The 24,070-nt window shown below is 39.4% G+C and overlaps 1 protein-coding gene and 1 non-coding gene across 3 annotated transcripts in view; both read right to left on the reverse strand.

The window, feature by feature from the left end:
* The window catches only part of LOC146556361 (SH3 domain-binding protein 4), a 61,352-nt gene extending 45,950 nt beyond the window's left edge, over positions 1 to 15,402 (reverse strand). Inside the window, exon 1 of one of the 2 annotated variants that reach the window (XM_085249607.1) lies at positions 15,155 to 15,402. The gene's annotated coding sequence lies outside the window, so the exon portion shown is untranslated. The remainder of the gene's footprint in view (positions 1 to 15,154) is intronic. The other variant, XM_085249608.1, reaches the window with a different exon arrangement.
* Positions 4,495 to 4,596, reverse strand: LOC146556362 (U6 spliceosomal RNA). Its single transcript, XR_014889093.1, has one exon. It is a non-coding gene; the product is annotated as a U6 spliceosomal RNA (small nuclear RNA).
* Positions 15,403 to 24,070: the final 8,668 nt, after the last annotated feature.

A 24,070-nucleotide genomic window follows, 5' to 3' on the forward strand; every position in this document is an offset into this window, starting at 1 on the left:
AGTGTTGTCCAAAAGAATAGGAATCTAACGGTGTTTGAATGGTTTTTCTAAGTTGAACGGTTTTGAAGGAGTAGGCTTTCAAAAAACGTACGGAATAGATAATAATAATAAAATAGAATAATAATAAAGATTCGAATAACAATACTGTGAATGCTTTTCAAGCATTCACACTAACTAGAAAGTGCATTTTCTGAAGAAACTGCAGTGTGAATGCTTGAATCTGAATGTATGCACTGAAATGAATTAATTGCTGAATTTTGAGTTAAAAATATTGAATGAGATTTAAAAAAAACAACAACAAAAAAACGAATTTAACCTGAAAACAAAGGTGCTGAACTGCTAAAAGCTGAAGGTTACACAGAAGAAGAAGTTGGAAAAAAGCTGAAAATGTTTTAATTGTAAATTAGAAAAACCTAAGAAATGAGAAAAGAACATTTAGAGTCAGAAAACATCTGAACGAATATTAAAAGGTCATATTCTTTGAATCACTGAATGACTAAAATGTGATCCCACCACTTGGATCCACACAGTTTAAAAAGTTTACATCTCTGAGCTTTGAAAGACAAGATGTTGGAAAGAGAACAACGATGGCGACGTTTTGAGGGTAAAATGATGGCTTTAACACTGTGGACACAGCAGCAGTTGAAAGAGAAGTGTTTCAGATGAATCTTGGCAGAGTGAGAGAGAGAGCTCGTTAAGCAGGCAGGTGTGAGCCTGGTTGCTATAGTGACCGCACCCAATGGCTCCATACACACGCACACAGACATGCACCTCACTTTTGCTGCTTAAAATGAACAGAAAAGTCAGGCCGAAACAAATCGTTCCCATATGAAAAGTAAAAGTCGTATTGACAAAATTCTTTCACCGTGAGCGACAGCAATGTCTAGTCTACCTAATTCTCAGTTTTCATGCCTGTGGAGCTTATTATATGGACGTGGTGACAGTGGAAAGACACCATGCTCTTCTGATTTTCAAACGAACCTTCTGAGCCATTTTAACATTAGAGTCTATGGAAGAGTTGGAGGGAGGAGGCTGTGCATTGGTGACATTTATGAAAGAACCATAACACCTAGTACAATAGTAAACACATTGGATGAAAGAGGACAGCCATGGCTACGTTTTGAGGGTAAAATCATACCTGTAGAGCAAACGCTGCGGACACAGCAGCAGTTTTAAAAAAGATTTTAAGATTAATTTTTTTGCTCCTCTCACTCTAGCAGTTGAGCTGTCTCACTCTAGCCCCAACATTCCGTCCCATACACACCCATTATAAACTCTGAAACGGGTGAAAAAACATCATGAAACTTAAACTGGAACTGAAGAAAAAGTATAATAGATATTGAAAAGATAAATACAAGTTGAATAGTTGAATGTCTTGTCTTCGTTTTAAAGTTTGAATGGTGGCTCTATGTCAATGTATGTGGAAGTAGTAAGAGTTTAAAAATGAGTAAGTTGAATGAGGATTTGAAGGGTCTCCCCATTGAAATACATTATAAATTTTTGTTGAATAAAGTTGAATAAAATTAAAAATATAAATGTTAAAAATATGAAAAATAGAAGCAGTGTTGTCCAAAAGAATAGGAATCTAACGGTGTTTGAATGGTTTTTCTAAGTTGAACGGTTTTGAAGGGGTAGGATTACAAAAAACGTACGGAATAGATAAAATATAATAATAATAATAATAATAAAGATTCGAATAACAATACTGTGAATGCTTTTCAAGCATTCACACTAATAAAGATTAGAAGAACAATACTGTGAATGCTTTTCAAGCATTCACACTAATAAAGATTCGAATAACAATACTGTGAATGCTTTTCAAGCATTCACACTAACTAGAAAGTGCATTTTCTGAAGAAACTGCAGTGTGAATGCTTGAATCTGAATGTATGCACTGAAATGAATTAATTGCTGAATTTTGAGTTAAAAATATTGAATGAGATAAAAAAAAAACAAAAAACGAATTTAACCTGAAAACAAAGGTGCTGAACTGCTAAAAGCTGAAGGTTACACAGAAGAAGGAGTTGGAAAAAAACTGAAAATGTTTTAAATGTAAATTAGAAAAACCTAAGAAATGAGAAAAGAACATTTAGAGTCAGAAAACATCTGAATGAATATTAAAAGGTCATATTCTTTGAATCACTGAATGACTCAAATGTGATCCCTCCACTTTGATCCACACAGTTTAAAAAGTTTAAATGCCTGAGCTTTGAAAGATACGGTGTTGGAAAGAGAACAATAATGGCGACAATTTGAGGGTAAAATGATGGCTGTAACACTGTGGACACAGCAGCAGTTGAAAGAGAAGTGCTTAAGATGAATCTTGGTACAGTGGCAGGCAGAGCTCGTTAAGCAGGCAGGTGTGAGCCTGGTTGCTATAGTGACCGCACCCAATGGCTCCATACACACGTACACAGACATGCGCCTCACTTTTGCTGCTTAAAATGAACAGAAAAGTCAGGCCGAAACAAATCGTTCCCAAATGAAAAGTAAAAGTCGTATTGACAAAATTCTTTCACCGTGAGTGACAGCAATGTCTAGTCTACTGAATTCTCAGTTTTCATGCCTGTGGAGTTTATTATATGGACGTGGTGACAGTGGAAAGACACCATGCTCTTCTGATTTTCAAACGAACCTTCTGAGCCATTTTAACATTAGAGTCTATGGAAGAGTTGGAGGGAGGAGGCTGTGCATTGGTGACATTTACGAAAGAACCATAACACCTAGTACAATAGTAAACACATTGGATGAAAGAGGACAGCGATGGCTACGTTTTGAGGGTAAAATGGTGGCTGTAGAGCAAACGCTGTGGACACAGCAGCAGTTTTAAAAAAGATTTTAAGATTAATTTTTTTTGCTCCTCTCACTCTAGCAGTTGAGCTGTCTCACTCTAGCCCCAACATTCCGTCCCATACACACCCATTATAAACTCTGAAACGGGTGAAAAAACATCATGAAACTTAAACTGGAACTGAAGAAAAAGTATAATAGATATTGAAAAGATAAATACAAGTTGAATAGTTGAATGTCTTGTCTTCGTTTTAAAGTTTGAATGGTGGCTCTATGTGAACGTATGTTGAAGTAGTAAGAGTTTAAAAATTAGTAAGTTGAATGAGAATTTGAAGGGTCTCCCCATTGAAATACATGGGAAATTTTTGTTGAATAAAGTTGAATAAAATTAAAAATATAAATGTTAAAAATGAGAAAAATACAAGCAATCATGTCCAAAATAATAGGAATCTAACGATGTTTGAATGGTTTTTCTAAGTTGAACGGTTTTGAAGGAGTAGGCTTTCAAAAAACGTACGGAATAGATAAAATATAATAATAAAGATTAGAAGAACAATACTGTGAATGCTTTTCAAGCATTCACACTAATAATAAAGATTAGAAGAACAATACTGTGAATGCTTTTCAAGCATTCACACTAATAATACTTTATTGATCCCCATGGGGAAATTACTCTCTCTGCATTTAACCCATTAACTCAGTTAAGCAGTGGGCAGCCACTAATCAGGCACCCGGGGAGCAGTGTGTAGGGACGGTACCTTGCTCAGGGGTACCTCAGAGTAGGGCTGGGCTATATCATACCGTTCACGGTAATACCGGAGTAATTTTGGGCAATGAAAGGAAAATGAAATATCGCAATAGAATATGGGTAAAATGCGCATGCGCAGTGCCTTTGTTTACATAAGCACATGGCGGCAAATCAGAATGAGAAGGGCGAAAGCGGATCGTTGAATGAAACGGATGAACCAGAATTGGTTTGTAAAAATGCTGCAACTTCAGTGGTGTGGAACTGGTTTAGCTTTCATCCGTCAGATACACAACAAAGCACAATTTTTGGTAGAGCGCCCCTTATAATCCCGTGTGCCTTATATATGAATTCTGGTTGTGTTTACTGACCTCGAAACGATTTTATGTGGAACACGGCGCTCGAAAATCTGTCCAATGTTTTAGTACAACTTTGCTAAGCTACGAAGCCACACCGCTTGATGGATTGTCGGAGCATTACAGCTATCGTAGGCAGGAGCCTCGTGGAGTGATACGTACTGTGCTTCAACATAATATTAACGTATTGTGTGTGTATAACCTTTTTTTAAGTTTTGTGGATATTACACATGGTTATGCTGAGGATATGTCGGCCAGTTTCCACTGGAAATGCCTTTTGGTTAAACTGTCAGCAAAGAATTTACACTGTTACATTTTTATATAACTTTAATGCACATAAAAAAACAGCTTCTTGTTTAAGTGAAAATACATTGATGGGTTTTTTTGCACTAATAAAGTTGTGGAGTTGTAAAGTATTTTGTCTAGTGTCAATTATATCGTCAGTTATATCATTGTCGCAAATTTTCAAATGTATATCGTAATAAATATTTTTGGTCATATTGCCCTGCTCTACCTCAGAGTAGCCATTCAGTGGATTCGGAACCCCGACCTTCCCATCATGGGGCCACCATGCTACCTACTGAGCTATCCCTGCCCAAAAAAAAAAAAGAGGAACGCTTCACAAATTTGCGTGTCATCCTTGCGCAGGGACCATGCTAATCTTCTCTGTATCGTACGAATAAGGACACGTGCTACAGAAGTAACATGAGTCCTTATTTTTTGTCCTTATTTTTAACACAGTTTTACTCAAGTACAGTTCTTTGTAGATATGTTATAATTTCCATACTCTCTGAAGAAGAGAAAAAAGAAAAAGAAAAATATGTGCGACATTGTTCACAAGTGGCAATAGATAGTAGCCACAAGGTGATAAAATGTCCAGGCAACCAACCATCAACAATTAAAACAGGATTAAATTCACTCTGAATGAAAACAAATGCAGTTGTCAAATGAATGAAAGAGTAATGCTAAATAGAAAATAGAAACAAGTAAAAAAAGGACAGTTGTTACAAAAACTTTTTTCTCTAATGATTGGCGACCTGTGCAATTAACATTTTACACCTCAATGACAGGCAAAAGTTGCTGACATGGGAAGGCCCAAAGCAAGAGAAAACATCCAGATAGGTGTGGACACCTAGGACAGATGTTTGTTCATGTACAACTTTTTAGTCCATTATGTGTCACCGTTGCATTGGTACCTTTCAGTATAGTAGTAAAAAAGTAAATGACTGTTACGTTTCGGTGTTGTCAGTGTTTTGTTTTTGCGTGACTGTCATGTGTTTCCTGTTTTACTTTGAAGGTCTGTTGTTATCTTAGAGTGTTCAGTTTACGTTTCCTTGTCTCGTCAGGTCTAATTTGCCCCAGCTGTGTTTCCCTCCTGTGGTCCATTCCCTGATTGCTCCTTCTATGTATTTAAGCCCTGTGTGTCAGTTGGTCATGGTCGTGATCTCCCCCGTGTTGTAAATAGTTTGGTGTTTTGTTGTAAATAAATAGTCTGTTGTAAATAGCTGTGAATGGGTTTGTTAATATTTTCGTTTGAGACACCTTCGTTTTGGGATTTTGGTGGAGAGCTTTAGTTTTTTTCTCGTGTGTTTTTTTTCTTATTTTTATTTTCATACGTTGCACGCCGGTTGCCTAGGCCGGGGTGTAACAATGACCACTAGAATTTACATCACACCAAGAAATCTGCTTAAAGATACAGTAATAACACTAGTGTAAGCAGTGCTCTGTGCTATTGAAATTAGGACAAAGTGCTGCTATATAGGTAGGGATGGGTTCTGACATAAACAGTAGTAACCAGACCGAAAAGCAGCGTACATTTCGGTGCTTTATTTTGGTGCTTTTTTTTTTCCTGAGATGTCGTACACTTTGGATTCTAGCCAATCATTTTACCTTTCCAAAGATAGTAGGCGGGCCCAGGTACGTACGTTCTTTTAGAGCAGAGCTACAGATTAAAAATGCCCAAGGCGAAGTGGTCAAAAGTCTGGCTGTACTTCACAGCAAAAGATGCCAACTCAGCAGCCTGCAACAAGTGCTTTAAGCTGATACTGTGCAAAGGAGGTAACACCTCGAATCTGATGAAACACCTGGCAACGCATAGCGTTTTTAAAAAAGCTGAGAAATGCACCGTATTTGATAGCTTGCTGCAAGACCTCACACCGAGCACATCTACTGCGGGTGTGGTGCCTGTTATCGGACCCGGAGTTAGCAACATCCCCCAAGAACCCGAAGAGGAGAGTCCTGGCCCCTAGCCCTGCCAGTGTAGCAGAAATGATGACGGATGATGATGGCAGCAGCAGCCGTTCTTCTTTGGGTGAGTAGCTTAATGTCGTCCGTGTGTAATTTACGTTGAGTATGCTAACCACGTTATTACATTAATGCATGTAAGGTGAACTAGCAAACATCATCATAGCTACATGCGGCTGTCTTCTTGTTTGATGGCAGATACTCCCTTCACCCTGGCCAAAAAGGCTAAAACGACCAAAGGAAAAGTGGAAAACAGCTAAATATGAGAGGTTTGTGTTTATTCCATTGTTTAAGCACTGCTTCCAGCCAGGAGTGATACCTTATATGCCCTATAGCTACAGAAAAGGCTAACATTGTTATCTTTTTACAAAAAAACAGCTGAACATGAGAGGTTTTTGGACAAAGTTTGTGTTTTCCATTCTTTAAGCACCAGTTCGAGCACCATTTCAAAAATACCTGACATTCACTTGTTTTAGTTTAAATTTGTATACGCAATTCCTGGAACCAGGAAGATGACCAAATTACTAGTAAATAAATAGCTGTCAATGGATTTCCTGTTAACCAACGGCTTAATGATCTAATCAGCACTCAGACTTTAGAACCATCCCTGGTTCAGACTTCTCATCTTGCCGATGCTCCACCACTCCACCAGGTTGAAAGAAATTCAGCCTGGTAGTTTTCTTTCAATCTTGCTGATTAACAGACAAACTGCAGTAAAGCGTTTGTCTGGAAACAGTTTTAGCTATCACCTAAAAACCAAAGAAGGAATCTGCTCAACTCATTGAGCCTGCACTGAGTTAGGTGTCTCATACCGTCATTACTCTTGTTTTATGAACTCTATTTGTTATTTCTGTTTTTTGACTAACAGAACTCTCCAAGCCAGAACTCCTGATTGCCTGATTGTGCTGGCTCACAGACTTTCCTTAGAGTACTGCGATGATGACCAGGGGCAATAAACCGTGCATGTTTGAATATTTTGACTCCAAACTCCTCTGTCTCTGGCAGTCCCGGGTGCATTCTCTTAAGCACATATTTACGGATAAAGATTAGTTGTAGATACCAGTTCAGTTTTCTTCTGACACCACAAAAGTATTCTGTGTGATGTGTCACTGCTGCAGCAGATGCCTCTATCATCCAGTCTTTCACTTCACTATATAAACACACCAAGGTGGAATGGAGCTGCAGGAAAGAAAAGTATGGAGGAATGCGAGGAATGCCAAGCTTCAAATGAAATCATGCACTATTCTAGTGAAGGAGGAGGGAGAAAAAGAGGAAAATGTATTCTTCTGACGACAAAGACGAGGTTAGAGATCACGCTTTAACTGTCACTCTCTGCCTTTACCAGCAAATTCACTGGGCTGTTTTCAGTGTTACCAGTCTTGTCACGATCCTGAATACAATGGCAGCACACACACAGACACAAACCCATATACCCTAGCCCCAACACACACCCCCACACACACACACTTCATTCCCTTTTGCTTTCTTTAACAAGTCCACAGACTGAAGCCAATGATATGTAAGCTGTGAAGCTTGAATCTATATTACACATCCTAAAAATCACACTGATGGACACGTCAAACAGTCCTTCAGTCCACCATGATCGTTTATTAGTTTGGTCATGTTTCCCACTCACAGTATTAATTGATGAACTGAACAGATCGATCACAATACTAGCAGGCTGCGACAGTTACATTCTACACTGTAGGTTGTGTTGTAGGGTTTCATAGGGGGTTGTGGTTATGGAGCTAAAGTGTAGATTTCCCACTTATTCCATGGTCCCTGGAGAGGTGATACTTTAAGAATTTCAGCTAGAAAACAATGACAAGGAAACTTGCTATTTTCTAACTCTGTTAACTGGCCAGACTGTGTAAAACAGCAGGCTAAGGTAATACAATTACTAATGTTATGGATGTAGCTTAAAAATAGTTGTAAAAGTGCATGTTAAATAAAAAGTGCTGCTTAGCTGTAGCAGGGTCCACTTGTAAACTGCAAAATGGGTGGCTATTAGAATTTCCTTTAACTAAAAAGGAATTCAACCAAAATATTGCAAATACTGTATGGTAATTTCTATTTTTTTTACAGTATTTGTACTATAAATACAAACAGTATAAATACTAAATGTATATATGGTCATTTGATATTAAAAGATACAGTGGGGCAAAAAAGTATTTAGTCAGCCACCGATTGTGCAAGTTCCCCCACTTAAAATGATGACAGAGGTCAGTAATTTGCACCAGAGGTACACTTCAACTGTGAGAGACAGAATGTGAAAAAAAAATCCATGAATCCACATGGTAGGATTTGTAAAGAATTTATTCGTAAATCAGGGTGGAAAATAAGTATTTGGTCACCTCAAACAAGGAAAATCTCTGGCTCTCACAGACCTGTAACGTCTTCTGTAAGAAGCTTTTCTGTCCCCCACTCGTTACCTGTATGAATGGCACCTGTTTGAACTCATCATCTGTATAAAAGACACCTGTCCACAGCCTCAAACAGTCAGACTCCAAACTCCGCCATGGAGCTTTTTTGCTGTATATATGTGTAAATACAATATATACACATACAAATGAAAACAATATGTGGTCATGATGAGGGACAGTGGCGTGCCCTCATTATGAGGCGTTTCTGACCATCTAGCCCACCTCACGTGTCCCTGCAGGTCTGCAAGTGTATATCGGGAAGAAAAGAGGACATACCAGGGAAGCTCTGCCATAGGGCCATAGGTCTCTGGTCACTAAATCGCTGCTAGTCAATTCTTGTGTGAAGTCCCATTAAGCCAACAGCAAATGTTTATTGTGAAAAACATTTGTTCATGTTATCTCCTACAAAAAAGAACAGTTTCCAAAACTTTTACAGTCTTAATAACCACTCAGGAAGGCTAGAAAATCAACAAGCCACACAGAGTTTGTCACTCTAATGAGGCCCAATTAGCATCTCATCAGACAAAGTACTGTGTAATCTAAACAGATTTACAGGGTGTTTTAGATCTCTGTACACTCGCCATGTACCTCACATGTTGTTGAATTCCTGTCAGAAATGTCACACTCCTCTCAGAACTAACACAACTGTCTGACCATCAGACACTGCCATCCTTGGAGTCACCTCTAATGTGCTGCAGTTCTGAATACCAAACAATATTGCAGGGACACTGATGTTCACACAGACTGTCATACAGCACGGTTTAAAAACCTTGAAGAAAATCAATCTGATAAACACTGTGTTTCCTTCTTGATAACAGGTGGCGATGACTCTCGTGCAGCAGTGGAACACTCTAAGCGCCAGCTGATGCTGAGCGTGAAAAGAGGGGAGGTAGTTAGGAAAAGACCGAGCTCCAGTATGACTCACCCCTGATATAAAGGCTGGCTTCAATCCCTGACAAGTAAAGCTGATGATGGTGGCCCTGTGCTGCTGGGTGGGGGATGGAGGTGAGGACCAGCTGCCTGTCTGATGCCAACAGCAGCAGTGCCCATGCTGTCATAACTCATGCTGTAATCAGCTGGAACTGAGCTAGAGCAACACCAGGACACGCACGTTCACCCCTGGAGGGGAGAGGGAAGGAGGGGAGGGGTGGGGGTGACGCTTATCTGGAATCACATGTATTCATTCACACAATGAAGTCCGTACAAGTCCAGCTGAAACACAAGACCGGGCCTCCCAGTGACAGAAAGATGAAGTAAGTTTTGCTCCGGGTGAAATGTCCAGAACAAACAAAACGACATTGAGCCACGTCAACCTCAGTCACGCACCACAAATCAAATTTACACTGCAATCAGCCATATGACTGTTGGTGTATCTGCAGTGTGGCTCACAGAAATGTCTGAGACAAGGAAGGGTAGCCTGGAATGAAATAATAACACACGTGGTATGGTCGCTTCGGATTCAGAAGCTGCTGTAGAGGATGCTGTTTACTTAGTTTTGCGTAAGCCGCACACTTCAAATACATTACAGAAATATTTAGTTTTTCAGTAATGTCCTTTTTAATTCATAGATTTGTTTTCCACCTCTCAAACTTCTGGTAATATTCTAAATGTCTCTTTTTATACTTAAATATTGTGCATGCATATCTTATTTCTCTGTGTAACAGACCTCCACTATCATCCAAAAACTATTAAAAATACATTAGTGAGCCATAATGTTGCACTGGGTGACAAGTTCATTAATTACGATAAACACACACACACAGAGTAGTTATTCTGACTTAATCACACATACCCCATCGTGTTGTCACAAAGATGCATTAATCCCTCACTCAAAATAGTCCCCAGTAAAATGGTAGATATTCTCATCAAAGCAACAAAGATCATTTGGCTTTATATATTTATAAAGGTTTTATATTGTGCTCTGAGAAATGTGTATAAGGGGAAAGTGGTATGCTTGGAGTGGAAAGTTACAGACAGGGCAGTGTAGTCAGTGACTATTTAAAGATGGACTGATACGCTGTTGGATTCTGTGCTTTCATTGTACTTGTTAACTATGGAGAAAAAAAAAAGAAAACTTCAAACATTGTAGCAGTCTGAATAATTCAATTCAATTTTATTTATATAGCACCAAATCACAACAACAGCTGCCTCAAAGCACTTTATTTTGTAACATAAAGAGCCTACAATAATACAGAGAAACCCATAACAATGAAACAATCCACTGTGAGCAACCACTTTGGCGACCGTGGGGAAGAAAAAAACCCTTTTAGCAGGAAGAAACCTCCAGCAGATCCCAGTTCAGGGAGGGGAACCCATCTGCCCCAATGAACACTGTCTCGTAAACTAACAGCAGTCCTAAAAAAAGTTCATATTTTTGGGCAATTTTTGTTTTAATGCAATATGTAATGCACTTGTAAATAGGGCTGCCACAAATGATTATTTTGATTGTTGACTAGTCACCGATTACTTTTGCGATTAGTCGACTAATCAGATCATGCATCCATTGGACGTAAAACGTACAGCTTATTGCACCAGCAGCATCTGCTCTTATATAACTATCATTAGCTTACAGCTTTAAGTGTTTAAGGTATGTGCTAACTAAAAATAAAGACAAGATGATAGTTTATTAAATTTTAATGAAATTTGCAGATTGTTTTGGTTTAATAAACTCCTTGCTATCTAAAATATAACAGGACACCGGAGTATATTCTCGAGCATCTCACACTTCTGATAATCAGTTGTCTGCTTGACGTTTATTCAGCTGTGTAAAAACTATAACTTGTAACCTTACTTGTAAATAAACTTACCCTCTTCCCTTCCTTACACAGAGAACATTACAGCAGGAGACAGGAGGCAACTGGCTTTAAAATCCATGTACCAGCAGCTCACAGATTAACCAAATATGTAAAAAAGAAAACAAGCTTTCGTAACAGAGCTATTCTGCGGACTTCTTTTAATCTGTTGATCTTTTCATGCTCTATTTTTATATCAACTTATCAGCAGGTATGACGCTCAAAGCAATAGAGATGTGAATGAAATTTGACTATATTTTCATGATGTCAACAGATGACAAGGAAATCACACTCAGAGTAAAACACTATTTGCGCTTTGAGACGTGACGTACAAGTGATTACAAAAGAACATTAGAAAGACTGCTCTGAAGTGTTATTTAAATCCAAAGTGGGCGTTAATTCATTTGTAGCGATTTTTCAACCCAGTAAAAGAATCATCTGATTTCATTTGAAACATGACTCACTGACAAAAAAAAACAGCCTTCCTATTGACAAAAAGGGAAAAGCACTAAAGATGCAAAAAAAAAAAAGAGAGTGATTCTACAAAGTGGCATTTGTTAAGAACGTCAAGGAGCCACCACCAGTACACCACACAGACAAAGTGACTCTGGAAATGTAAATAGCTGATCGGACTCTCAGCACAGAGAAGTAAATAGCACACTGTGCCACATCAACCCATTACACACCAGGTGTGCTTAAATAATCAGCTCAGAGAGCTCAATATTTACACACTCAGTGCATTTATATATGTACACATCACACACCATGCCACCTTATATGCTCTCATATACTGTGTATACACGGAGAAAATGACAAAAACAAAAATAATTCTCTACAGAGACTTTTGGGATGCATATTTGCCAAAGTTTAATTATTTTATTAACTATTAAAGTATGAGCTAGTAAACTGTAGTTGCTTATTTTTTAGCGCTGAATCTATTTTTCATGTAATTGTCTAAGCTGTCAGAAACAGATCTCTTATTTTTGTGACAATTAAGTCTGTTCAGCTGTCTTGAGTGAGTGATGATCAGTCTTTCACTAATACTATACAGATTCGAGATCAGAAAAAGCTAGCATGCTGTTTTTGTTGGCATATTAAATTATCTCAAGATTCTTTACATATTTCTCAAGATTAAGATTAGGCTACTTTTACCTGGGGTGGTAAGGGCTGGGTTCCAGATAACAAATGCCCCAATGTAGCAAAGAGATCATAAAATATGTGTAAAGTTAGCAATTATTCTACCAGTTATGATCACAAAGTCACCTGTGATGCTAAATAACTTAAGCTAACCTTGGACTCCCCGAGAAGCATTTTATTCGAACTGCATTTTTGAAAGAACAAGATGACTCCCAAACAGCTTCGAAGTGATGCTCAACAAGTGTTGACACATTTTATTTAAGATGATCGGAAATAATGGTGACCACAAAAAATGAGGTTATGCTAGTCAGGGCTGAGGTCCATCATAGAGACGCATAGAGAACTAAAACAACCACAGCCCATGGCCCGGCTGGCAATTAAAAAGGCACTTTCATATTGTTTTTACTTTTAATACCCAGAAACTACACCCATCCTTTATACTGTACATATATGAATGAACTCCAGTTATTTTCTGTTTTGTTATTACTGCTGTAATACTTCAGTCAAACTGTTTTTACTTGTGTAGGATCCACTGCAGGATGGACTTGCATTACTGTATAAATAAAGTACTTTATGAAACACACAAGTGGGGAATTCAGCACTATGTTATCTAAATTCTGTTGGAATTCAGATAACATAACTCTGCTTTTCACCTAATGTTTTTGTGGGTTGTTCATTTTTGTTCCATTGGACATCAGACTGAGATTTGCACAGGACATATTTTGCCTGTATGTGTCCTAGAACCTACTGGCTTCACTAGATGCAGATAACAAAAGGGTGACAACATTGAGCAAGTATCTAGAAACTGCCATAGCTTTAAAACCTGTACAAATGCTACAAAAGAGCATTGAAAATATTAGATAAAAAACCTTTTTCATATCACCATTGTCAAATTTTAGAAAAATACAAGTTTTTAAATTTTACTAATTTCAAATTATTTAAATCTGCCTGTCTAATATACAAAGTTATACATGGTCTGGCGCCTCCACCAATGAGTGATTTTATTAAACAAAAGTCTAGCAGTGTTGCCGGGTCTCGACTGACTCGAGCCACTGTTAGAGGTGATTGTGAACTGGCATTCAGGCGGACCACCTTTTCACAGAATGCTCTGTCATATCAGGGAGTGAGCTTCTGGAATAGTCTTCCACTGTCAGTGAGGGAAAGTACAAGTCTACCCATCTTTAAGAGTCACTTAAAAGGGCGGCTGAGGGACACACAAACATGTAATCATGTTTAATAATCATGTTTTATATTGGAAGGGAAAAAGAGTTAGTGTATTACAAAAAGGGAAACAACTGTTAGTGGAATGGGTGAACGCAATATCACGATGGTCAGGGCATGTACAATACTGGGGTTTGTGCAATATAATTGATGTGTTTCCGTTATTGTTATCTATACTGTCCTATGCGTCCACTCTCCTTGTCATTGTTTGTTCTAGTATAATGTGATCACTGTTTTTGTCCTTGTCACATGACCTGTAAATAGTGTCTCTGTATGTTTTTACTAACTTGTGTTTAACACCAACCTGCCAGAGGGTCTGCAGATGGAAATTAGCCCAAGGCTATAATGTGGCATATTTACATTTGTTAAAATGTTCATTAATATGTATTGCCCCTCTTTCTAAAAATTAAATAAATAAATAAAATGAATCCTACTGGTGATGAGCTTTTCTTAAACGCAGCATTTTTACATTTTATACAACAAAATTATACAAACAAAAGAGTTTCTAATGACCCATGGGAGCTCTAGAGTGGGGCTAGTGCTAGGACTGCATTACAGTCAAATGTTTTCTGTAGTGATGGGGTGGATTTTTCTCCCCTTGGGCCAGTGAAAATTAAGGGGGCCAGTAAAGCTCTGATCTACTGGTCCAGGTGGTGAGTAGGTGGAGGAATGATACATGGGGCACGTAGGGCCCTGGAGGTCAGGGACGCCAATGCAGAAGCAAGGCTGATGACCCAGTGTGCATTGTGTGAAAGCTCTGACCCAGAAAACTGCAACTTGTAGTTATTGTGAGGATGATGATTGTGGTGGAGGTGCTGGTGTCAAATCTTCAGTCGCAATCAGTGTTGTGGTTAATGTGTTGTCATGGAAACCAGTGTGACCCCCTCACCACCACCACCACCCACAGTACACGCACCCACAGCCCTATTTGAGCTAGGAACTAAACATTAGCATACAGTGAGACTATCAGGTTGTAACACTGCTACAGCTCACTATCCGACAGTTATTACAGCTTACCGAGGCTTTAGCTGTGTTTCAGACGGATTTACACTTGAAGACGAGTCACACATGACTTTTAGCAGCGCAAACGAGGCAAAAGAACCGCTACATGAACGGCGGAAAGACCCGTTACTGTAGTTATTAGGCAGGTATGATAGAGTTGCACTCACAGATAGGAAACAGCGAGACGGGGAGAACAAGCCAAATAAAGCCGTGTAACTGTTTAAGTGAGAACATTTTGGAATTAAAACCCAGCTAGAAAGTGCCGTTTTCTCCCCTAACAGCCCAAATGTAAGCACCACTCTCCACGCTGAGGTTCATAAAAAAAGAAGAAGAAAAAGTTGCTGCTTTTAAACTGCCGCCCTCAGGTAGAGCATAATTGTCTCTTAAAAATCATTTCTAACTGACGCGGAGGCAAACGAAGACGAAAGAAAGATGGAAGCTTACCTGGCAGGGGAGTATTAATATTGTTTTGTCCCATGAAGAAAAGCGGTTAGAAAAGCCGAGCAGGCGCCCTTTCCGTCGAGCTCTCCCGGTGGCAGCGCTGGATGTGTATGTGCGGTTACACCGAGGACTCCTGGAGGAAAGCAGCCGAGCTCCGGCTGATGTCACCCGGACAGGGAGGGGCCTCACCGGGAGACATTTCCATAAGGACATGATGTCACGATGTTGCTGCTTTAAATGACTCTTCTAGAGCAGCAAGAAGCAACAATGACATCTACAGCCACATTCAGCATTCAGTGTTAGAGTCAATAAACGGCTAAGCCCAAGTGCTTTTTTAACTGTTGTTAAAAAACTGTTGTGACTGTTGTTGTGTCACTTTATGCTTTTATCTTCATGTATATGTAGTGTTGATATTATATGCTTGTTGCTTACTTTTAGCGTCACTGATGCTGTCTTTAACTCGGAGTTAGTATTGTTACATCAAACTATGACGTTGTCTGTCTTTGAATATTTTAAAAGGACTTTTAGGTTATTATAGCTGACTTAAGCCAAACTTAACACATAAAAATACTCAGTGTCTTCATCACCTGGAAAAATTCCTGCCTCTTTATTATTCACTGACAATATCTGTGGTTTCCCCCATTTTCAGATGGAGGTGATAAATATAATGTGTAAAGAGGACTGGAAGAGTAGTTTGATGCACTAGAACATTTGTCTGATTATGGCTGCAATGATACATCGTGACCAGGAAATATTTTGCATATCTAAGAATTGTGTGATATTCACATTGTGACTAATATACTCTTCTGTCTGTGACATTTCAGAGTATTACTGTTCAGCAACAGCATTGAATTTGATTTCTTGCTGTTCTGAATTTAAAACTGTGCCCACAAAAAATGTTTGATTTATACACAGGTGTTTATTTTTTTCTGCTTAAGTGTTTGGCCAGTTTTTTACAAAGTGCTGTTGCCAAAAACATCCTAAATGAAAAACGAAAAGCTGCATCTCTAGATGTGGATTCCAACCACAAAAGCTTCTAAGCCAGTTAGAGTTGAAGGATCACTATTAAATCCAAAGTTGCACTGAGGATTTTTGGGACAACTTCTCTCAGTTTGGGTCACAAACATTCTCTTTTACATCGCAGACACTGTTTTTCTTTTTTCCCTAGTTTGATGTGCTTTGCTACTGTGGCAACAAGTGCCTCAGTTTCATCTCTTGGGTGTGATCTCTGCTGTCTCTCTGCGTAGCTTTGCCTCTCTTCTTTGCAGTATTGTCTTTCTCTGCAACATCCAAAACAAAACAAACCAAAACAGATTGCCGTTAACGACAGCACAATCAAATTTATGCAACAGTTTCTGATAATGTATCAATACTCTTATTAGTTACAGTATTCAGATTAGTTTTGGCGTTCACACAGTCGATATGGCGAAAAAAGAATTATAACTCTTGAGCTTTGACTTCCTGTTTACTTTCTTTCAATTAAGTGTGTGTCCAGCCACCTCTGGTCAGCCACACATAGACTGTATTAAACCAGATTGTAACATGCAATCTGATAATAAATAAAGCAAACAAGTATTTGTGTATTGAAAGCAAAAGTACAGTGGCTTGCAAAAGTATTCGGCCCCCTTGAACTTTTCCACATTTTGTCACATTACAGCCACAAACATGAATCAATTTTATTGGAATTCCACGTGAAAGACCAACACAAAGTGGTGCACACGTGAGAAGTGGAACGAAAATCATACATGATTCCAAAATTATTTTACAAATAAATAACTGCAAAGTGGGGCGTGCGTAATTATTCAGCCCCCTGAGTCAATACTTTGTAGAACCACCTTTTGCTGCAATTACAGCTGCCAGTGTTTTAGGATATGTCTCTACCAGCCTTGCACATCTAGGGACTGAAGTCCTTGCCCATTCTTCTTTGCTGTTCACAAACGCTGTCCATCTAATCTGACTGAGCTGGAGCTGTTTTGCAGTTTTCAGATCTTGCCACAGACTCTCGATTGGATTTAGATCTGGACTTTGACTGGGTCATTCTAACACATGGATATGTTTTGTTTTAAACTACTCCATTGTTGCCCTGGCTTTATGTTTAGGGTCGTTGTCCTGCTGGAAGGTGAACCTCCATCCCAGTCTCAAGTCTTTTGCAGACTCCAAGAGGTTTTCTTCCAAGATTGCCTCGTATTTGGCTCCATCCATCTTCCCATCAACTCTGACCAGCTTCCCTGTCCCTGCTGAAGAGAAGCACCCCCAGAGCATGATGCTGCCACCACCATATTTGACAGTAGGGATGGTGTGTTCAGAGTGATGTGCAGTGTTAGTTTTCCGCCACACATAGCGTTTTGCATTTTGGTCTCATCTGACCAGAGCACCTTCTTCCACATGTTTGCTGTGTCCCCCACATGGCTTGTGGCAAACTGCAAACGGGACTTCTTATGGTTTTCTGTTAACAATGGCTTTCTTGTTGCCACTCTTCCATAAAGGCCAACTTTGTGCAGTGCACGACTAATAGTTGTCCCATGGACAGATTCGCCCACCTTGGGAAATCTTTTTTGCAGCCTAAGCCTGCTTTGAATTACTCAATAACTTTATCCCTGACCTGTCTGGTGTGTTCTTTAGACTTCATGGTGTTGTTGGTCCCATTATTCTATTAGACAACCTCTGAGGCCGTCACAGAGCAGCTGTATTTGTACTGACATTAGATTACACACAGGTGCACTCTATTTAGTCATTAGCACTCATCAGGCAATGTCTATGTGCAACTGACTGCACTCAGACCAAATGGGACTGAATAATTACGCACACACCACTTTGCAGTTATTTATTTGTAAATATTGTTGGAATCATGTATGATTTCGTTCCACTTCTCACGTGTGCACCACTTTGTGTTGGTCTTTCACGTGGAATTCCAATAAAATTGATTCATGTTTGTGGCTGTAATGTGACAAAATGTGGAAAAGTTCAAGGGGGTCGAACACTTGCAAACCACTGTAAGAGGAAGCTGGAGATCCATCCATGTGTGATCTGGCCTCTTTCTCTCCTATTCTCTCTATCCATCCCTCCTCCTCACTTGCAGGTTCTTTACTATTATTGCCTTGAGGTGACTGTTGTTGTGATTGGAATTGAATTGACCTCATTTGAATTCCTCTTTGTGCTTTTGCCAAAAGGCAAGCAGAGAAGCTAGACTCAAACAAGACTCAAACTGATCACCTATAACCTATTCAGAGGTTTAAATTAATTCAGATCAATTAAAAAGATTAGAAAAAAAATTATATGCATCTAAACGTGATAGTAGCAATTAATTGTTGTTCTTTAACTCTGTCAGGGACCTGGATCTGAGCAACCCAGGGTCACTGAGCACTTATGGACTTGTGTCACATTACATGTGTTTTTGCTGCTCTGTGCTGCTGTCCCTGTTGTTCACGCTTGTGTGTATATAGGCAGGTGTGTGTGCTTGTGTGGGTGCGGCTGTGACAGGCACCTTCAGGCCTGGTGGGTGTGGCCCTGCCAGGTGGTTGGTCACACCTGAACATCATCACACACCACAGCTGATCAAGCCTCATCGGAGGAGCTACTTAGGAGTGTGGTGGAGCTCTCGCCAACGCTAGATCATTATGTGACTACCCGTCAGTGTTTTCAACATATCAGTAAGTGCAATCCTGCCGCAGTTGGAAAGTGTCTAACGTCTGCCTCTGTTATTTCCCAGGAGGAGACTGGAAACGAAAGGGCAGCAAGCACGGGGTGCATGGACACTTGGAAACGAGGACACAGGGCACGGACACTGGGAGGAAGACACAGCATGGGAGTCTGGGGCGCACGGGGATTTATTGTTGTGTATTATTTACGTCACTGTAAATAAATGTACTGCTTGCATTGAAGAGTCCTGCATTTGGGTGCTCCTTTCCCTCATCTGCATGGGCTGCCAGCGCAGCCGTGACAAATTCACCGTCCATAATTGCACTCAAATATGATTTTCACCCTCAATAAACATGAAATAATCATTTTAAGTAGGATACAACTAAAATGTATATACAGACTAGCGGTCAAATGTTTTAGAAAACCCCAATTTTCCCAGTTATTTATTCCAATTCAAGTCATTTAAGTCCAATGAATAGCTTGAAATGGTAAAAAAGGTAAATGGTGAACTGCCAGAGGTTGAAAAAGGGTAAGGTTACCTAAAACAGAAAAATAACGTACATTTCAGAATGAACAAGAAGGCCTTTGTCAGGGACCACAAAATGGGTTAACAATTTAAAACTGTTCTGCAGCAATGGAGGTCTTTCCTACAAAGAAATTTGAAAGAAAGTCAAGGTGTCAGTGAGTACAGTTTCCTTCACTATATCACAAGGCACTCAGAAACTGGACTAAACTCTGACAGGAAGAGGTTTGGCAGGTCCAAAGCCACAACTGAATCAGAGGTCAAGTTTCTGAGAGTTAACAACTTGCCTGATAGGCGGCTCACAGGACAACAGCAATCACTGCTTAATAGTGGTCTTAGTAAGAAAGTCTAAGCTTCGACTGTGAAGAGAAGACTTCGAGCTGCAAGTTTGACAGGACTAGTTGCAGCAAGAAAGTCATTACTAAGACATCAGAATAAGACAAAGAGGCTTGCCGGACCATGAAACACCACCATTGGACTACTGAAGACTAGTATTATGGACTGATGAATCAAAATTTGAAATCTTTGGTTCAGGATCTTTTTACACAGTTGAGTAGGCGAAAGGATGGTTCCAGAGTGTGTGCCATCAACTGTCAAACATGGAGGAAAGTGTGGTGGTCTGTGTCTGTTTTACTGGATCCGGGATCAGTGACTTGTACAGAGTGAGAGGCACCCTGAACCAAAATGGCTACCACAGTATTCTGCAGCGCCATGCAATACCCTCTAGTATGCGCCTAGTTGGTCAGGGGTTCATCCTACAGCAGGATAATGACCTAAAACACAAGTCCCAGCTATGCCAGAACTGCATCAGGAAAAAAGAACAAGATGGTAAGCTTGAAAACATGGAATGACCAGCACAGATTCAAATAAAAATCAAAAGTTGATCAGTCCCATGGTTTAAAAACGTATTGGCATCATGTTTCGTACAGTGTGCCAGTCCACAGATCACAGTCTAGACTGTAAGGTGCACTGCAGCTTCTATCTTAAGTTCAATTGCATCAGCATCTATGACTTTAATTGACATAATGCACAAAGCAGACAAGCCTGAATGTTAGCCATATACTGTAGTACCGTCACATTGTACAGAATTGTACAGGAAGTCTGACATTGACACTAAGTACAGATACAGATTCCAAAAGCCTGAAAGAATAATTTATGATTGGAGGAGAAAAGGTGAGAAATCTTTACTTTAGCTTCGACAGAGGTTTCTGTCTGGACCAACAGCAGACCAACACTGCCATCCCTAAAATAGTGCTATTATTATGCTTTAAAAAATAACGTATTTATTGTCAATATAAGTCTTTCAATTAATGCGATTAAAGACAAAGTGGAAATGTAAGGCTCCTGTCTGCAATATATCAAAGTCTGGGTTCCTATCTGTCGCCACATCCTGACAAAAGCAGGCAGCCAAAGCATGCCTATGAAAGTAGATTACATTACACTCAGCACGATAGAGCTGACAGCTGATCTACATAATCGCTAACAACACCTGACAAATTGTGTTATGTTTCACAGACCTGAAAATAAGCGGACTTCTATCTCTGCAAACACACAAACAGCTTCACTATGAGTGAGCAGCAAGAGTAAAACCAAAAAAATCCCTTTAATTATATTCAGTGGTAGAACTGAAAAAATGCATTAGCTTTTATTATATACAGAACTTGCTGTGCAAAAGTTTTGGGCACTTTGGATGTTTAAATTCATAGCCGTTACTAATACCATAGAGGAGGCGTCTGATCATTTATTCATTTTATATTGCAAAGTGCACTGAGGTGAAGTAGTGCACTTTCAAAGATACAGGGTGCAATATAACTATTTATTTTCTGATTATTGCAAGTTTGGTTACAAGACCTGTTTGAGGTTTATCCATAAACTCATTTATCCTGAACCACACGACACAATATGAGTTTTATCTTGTGGTATGTAGAGGTAACTATCCTTGGTCTAAATGTAATACCAAAAGTAAGGAAAACTGTGTTTGGTGGTTTATTTCTTTGTTGTAACAGTGCTTCTTGGCAATAAATCTCATACTGTTGGAAAGCCTGTTTGTTTCCTCTTGGTGTCTCATGGCTCCATTTAGGGTTAGGGGTCTTAAACGTCTGGAGTCTGACTATTACTAAGAGATGAACATTAAACTAAGTAAGTCATTTAACCCGGTCATTACTAGCAAATTAATCTGCGGTTCGCCAGAGTGCAGCACAGCTCCTACTCTCCATGAGATGTTAATTCCAGCTGTCGCTCTAGAAGAAATGCTGGAAGTAGCTGAACAAAAGAAGGAAAACCAACCTCTGAGCAACTATTGACATGTAACAAACTTTGTTTACCTCCACTTCCCACCAAACCTGAATTAGAGCTCATTTCCTAACATGTGTCTGCTGTTCGAATGGTGTCACCAATAGAGATTGTTAAGCCATCCTTCGGCTTCTTGACAAACTACAACATCCGTTTGTATTTACTCTTGGCTTCATGTGGGTCAGCTTTTGTCCAGGAAATGAACACTGGGCTGATGGATGGATATGAAAGAGTTGCAGCTCCACATCCTGTCTCATTATACTGGGCTGTGTAGCCCTACCATATGGTACCTGACTTTAGAGAGTTGTTATTATATTGTTGTGAGATAAAGAGTGCTTTTCTTTTTCTTGACATTTATAATTATTTCCTCTATGTCCCTTCCAGGGCTCTGTGGTTTTCTTCAGTCCCTGTCCAGGAAGAAGATTTTGCCTCGGGCTCACCAGCTCTTCACCTGTCAGAACAGTTTCCTGCACAGTAAATAGGGCACAGCAAAGATCCTTTATGTGAAATTTACTCTATCAGAGAATTCTGATACAACTTTTAAGCTGTAAAGTCAAAAAGTAATCTGCCATCTACATCTAATGTTGAAGGCACCTTGTTGTACGTAAGACTGCAATTTCTTCTGACTATAAAGGAGAAATTCTTCTCTTCAGCTCAATTAGAAAAAAATGACTCTGAAATACTAATATCAGCTGACTTGATGGTAGCATTGGGTTTAAATCCTCACACTAAGTTAAGAGACGAACTAGCACAGCTGTAGGACAGACAAGTACATACTCTGGATCAAAGCAGTGATTCCTGTGAGGAAAAACTTAGACTGTAATAACCCTGCAGTTGGGAGGCTGTGTAAAAACTTTAATTGAGACAGGACTCCACAGATGAACTTCTCATCACAGCGGCAAGTACAGCCGGCATGTCTGCATGAAAGGGAACGTTCTGAAAACAGCATCAAATATTTAACGAATCATCTTTGAGCCATCAGTCTTGCTGTTGTCGGGTAAAGGAAGTGTAAACACACTCTGAGACTCCCGTTCACTCACAGCGTGGGTGAAGAACAGGCCTAAAGACTCTTTTTTTTCTCTCTAAAGATCCGATTAATGTTTTGATTGAAGTCGACCACTCACTGTTGTCAAAACAGAAAGTCTGACTAATTATTAATGTTTGTATTTTTGACAAATTAAGAAAAAAACACCAGCAGATTAGGCTCGAATTTACGAATCTCTTATTGGGTTGACCGACACGAAGAGTCAGGTTGATTTTTATAAAGAGTGTCTGACTTTACCAGTTTTGTTCTGTTGTCACCTATGATCATAAGATCTGGGTAGACACAGAAAGAAAGAGCAACACGTGGATGACTTACATACATTTTTGTTATGTTTCTCTAATTTTGCATCTGTACACTAACACAGCAGATCTTAAACCAGACAAGCAAGATGTGACTGGCATGCCGATGTTCAGTTTAACAGCAGTATTGCATTAATTGTTTATGAATTACCCACAGGTTTACATAGTCAGTCACTGTCAGAGGCTCCAAATTAATGTGTTAGATGTTTTCTGGTTCAATCTCACCAGGCCTTTCTGGGCTTGAGCGTAACCTTTTGTTTGGACCTTGTTGCATTCGTGAAGACATCTCTTGATTGCAGACCTTGAAAAGGATGTGCGCACCTACACAAGATTGTTCTTCAAACTTGAGTTGTCGTCTGTGAGCTGGTCAGTGCATTCATTCTTTTTAACAAAGTATCAGACTATTGATTTGGTCGCTTCTAAAGTTTTCCTGTCTGATAGGTTTATTCTGGTCTTTCAGTATTACGGTGCTCTCCTTCACTTGCACTGACATCTCTTATTGAGAGCTCCAGTGAACAACTACCAACAAATACAACTTAATGATTCACTTGGAATCAGCTCCAGATCTTAGAATTGCTTAATTTGCCATGAAATAATGAGGGGGCAGGCCCTACTTTTGAGCCTCTGACAGTGGGGGCTATGTATAAAAATGTGGGTATTTCATAAAAAATAAAAAATGCTTTTGTTAATCCCTTTCAATTAAAACTGATCATCTGCAATCACATCCTGCATGCTGGTTAAAAATCCTTTGTGTTGGTGAGCAGAGGCAAAAATTATTATTAAAAAATGTCATTTTACAAATAAATAAAAAAGCCTATGGACCGACCTGTAGGTAAATTCTTCTCCTGGTCCACTGTTGGTTTGCAGTTGTATAATGGCTACTTATGCAAATATAAATACTGACAACAGTCATTCTTCAATAACAAAGTTAAAACACCTTCTTTGGGTCACCTTTGGTGAAAACAGCGATTTCATTATTCATTGTCCCGTTGTCCAATGTGTGCAATGAAAACTGAAAAAGCATAATGCAAGCTGGAAACAGACACAGTGTGCTTTCAGAGACAAAAGCTGCGAAAGAAAACAAGCTGCTTGGATGCAAAGTCCTCTTTGGTGCGCTGATG

This window comes from Mchenga conophoros, linkage group LG16 (genome assembly GCF_057382185.1).
Source record: "Mchenga conophoros isolate Kocher_MC1m ecotype Shallow Benthic linkage group LG16, M_conophoros_male_GT1.1, whole genome shotgun sequence".
Classification (NCBI taxonomy): domain Eukaryota; kingdom Metazoa; phylum Chordata; class Actinopteri; order Cichliformes; family Cichlidae; genus Mchenga; species Mchenga conophoros.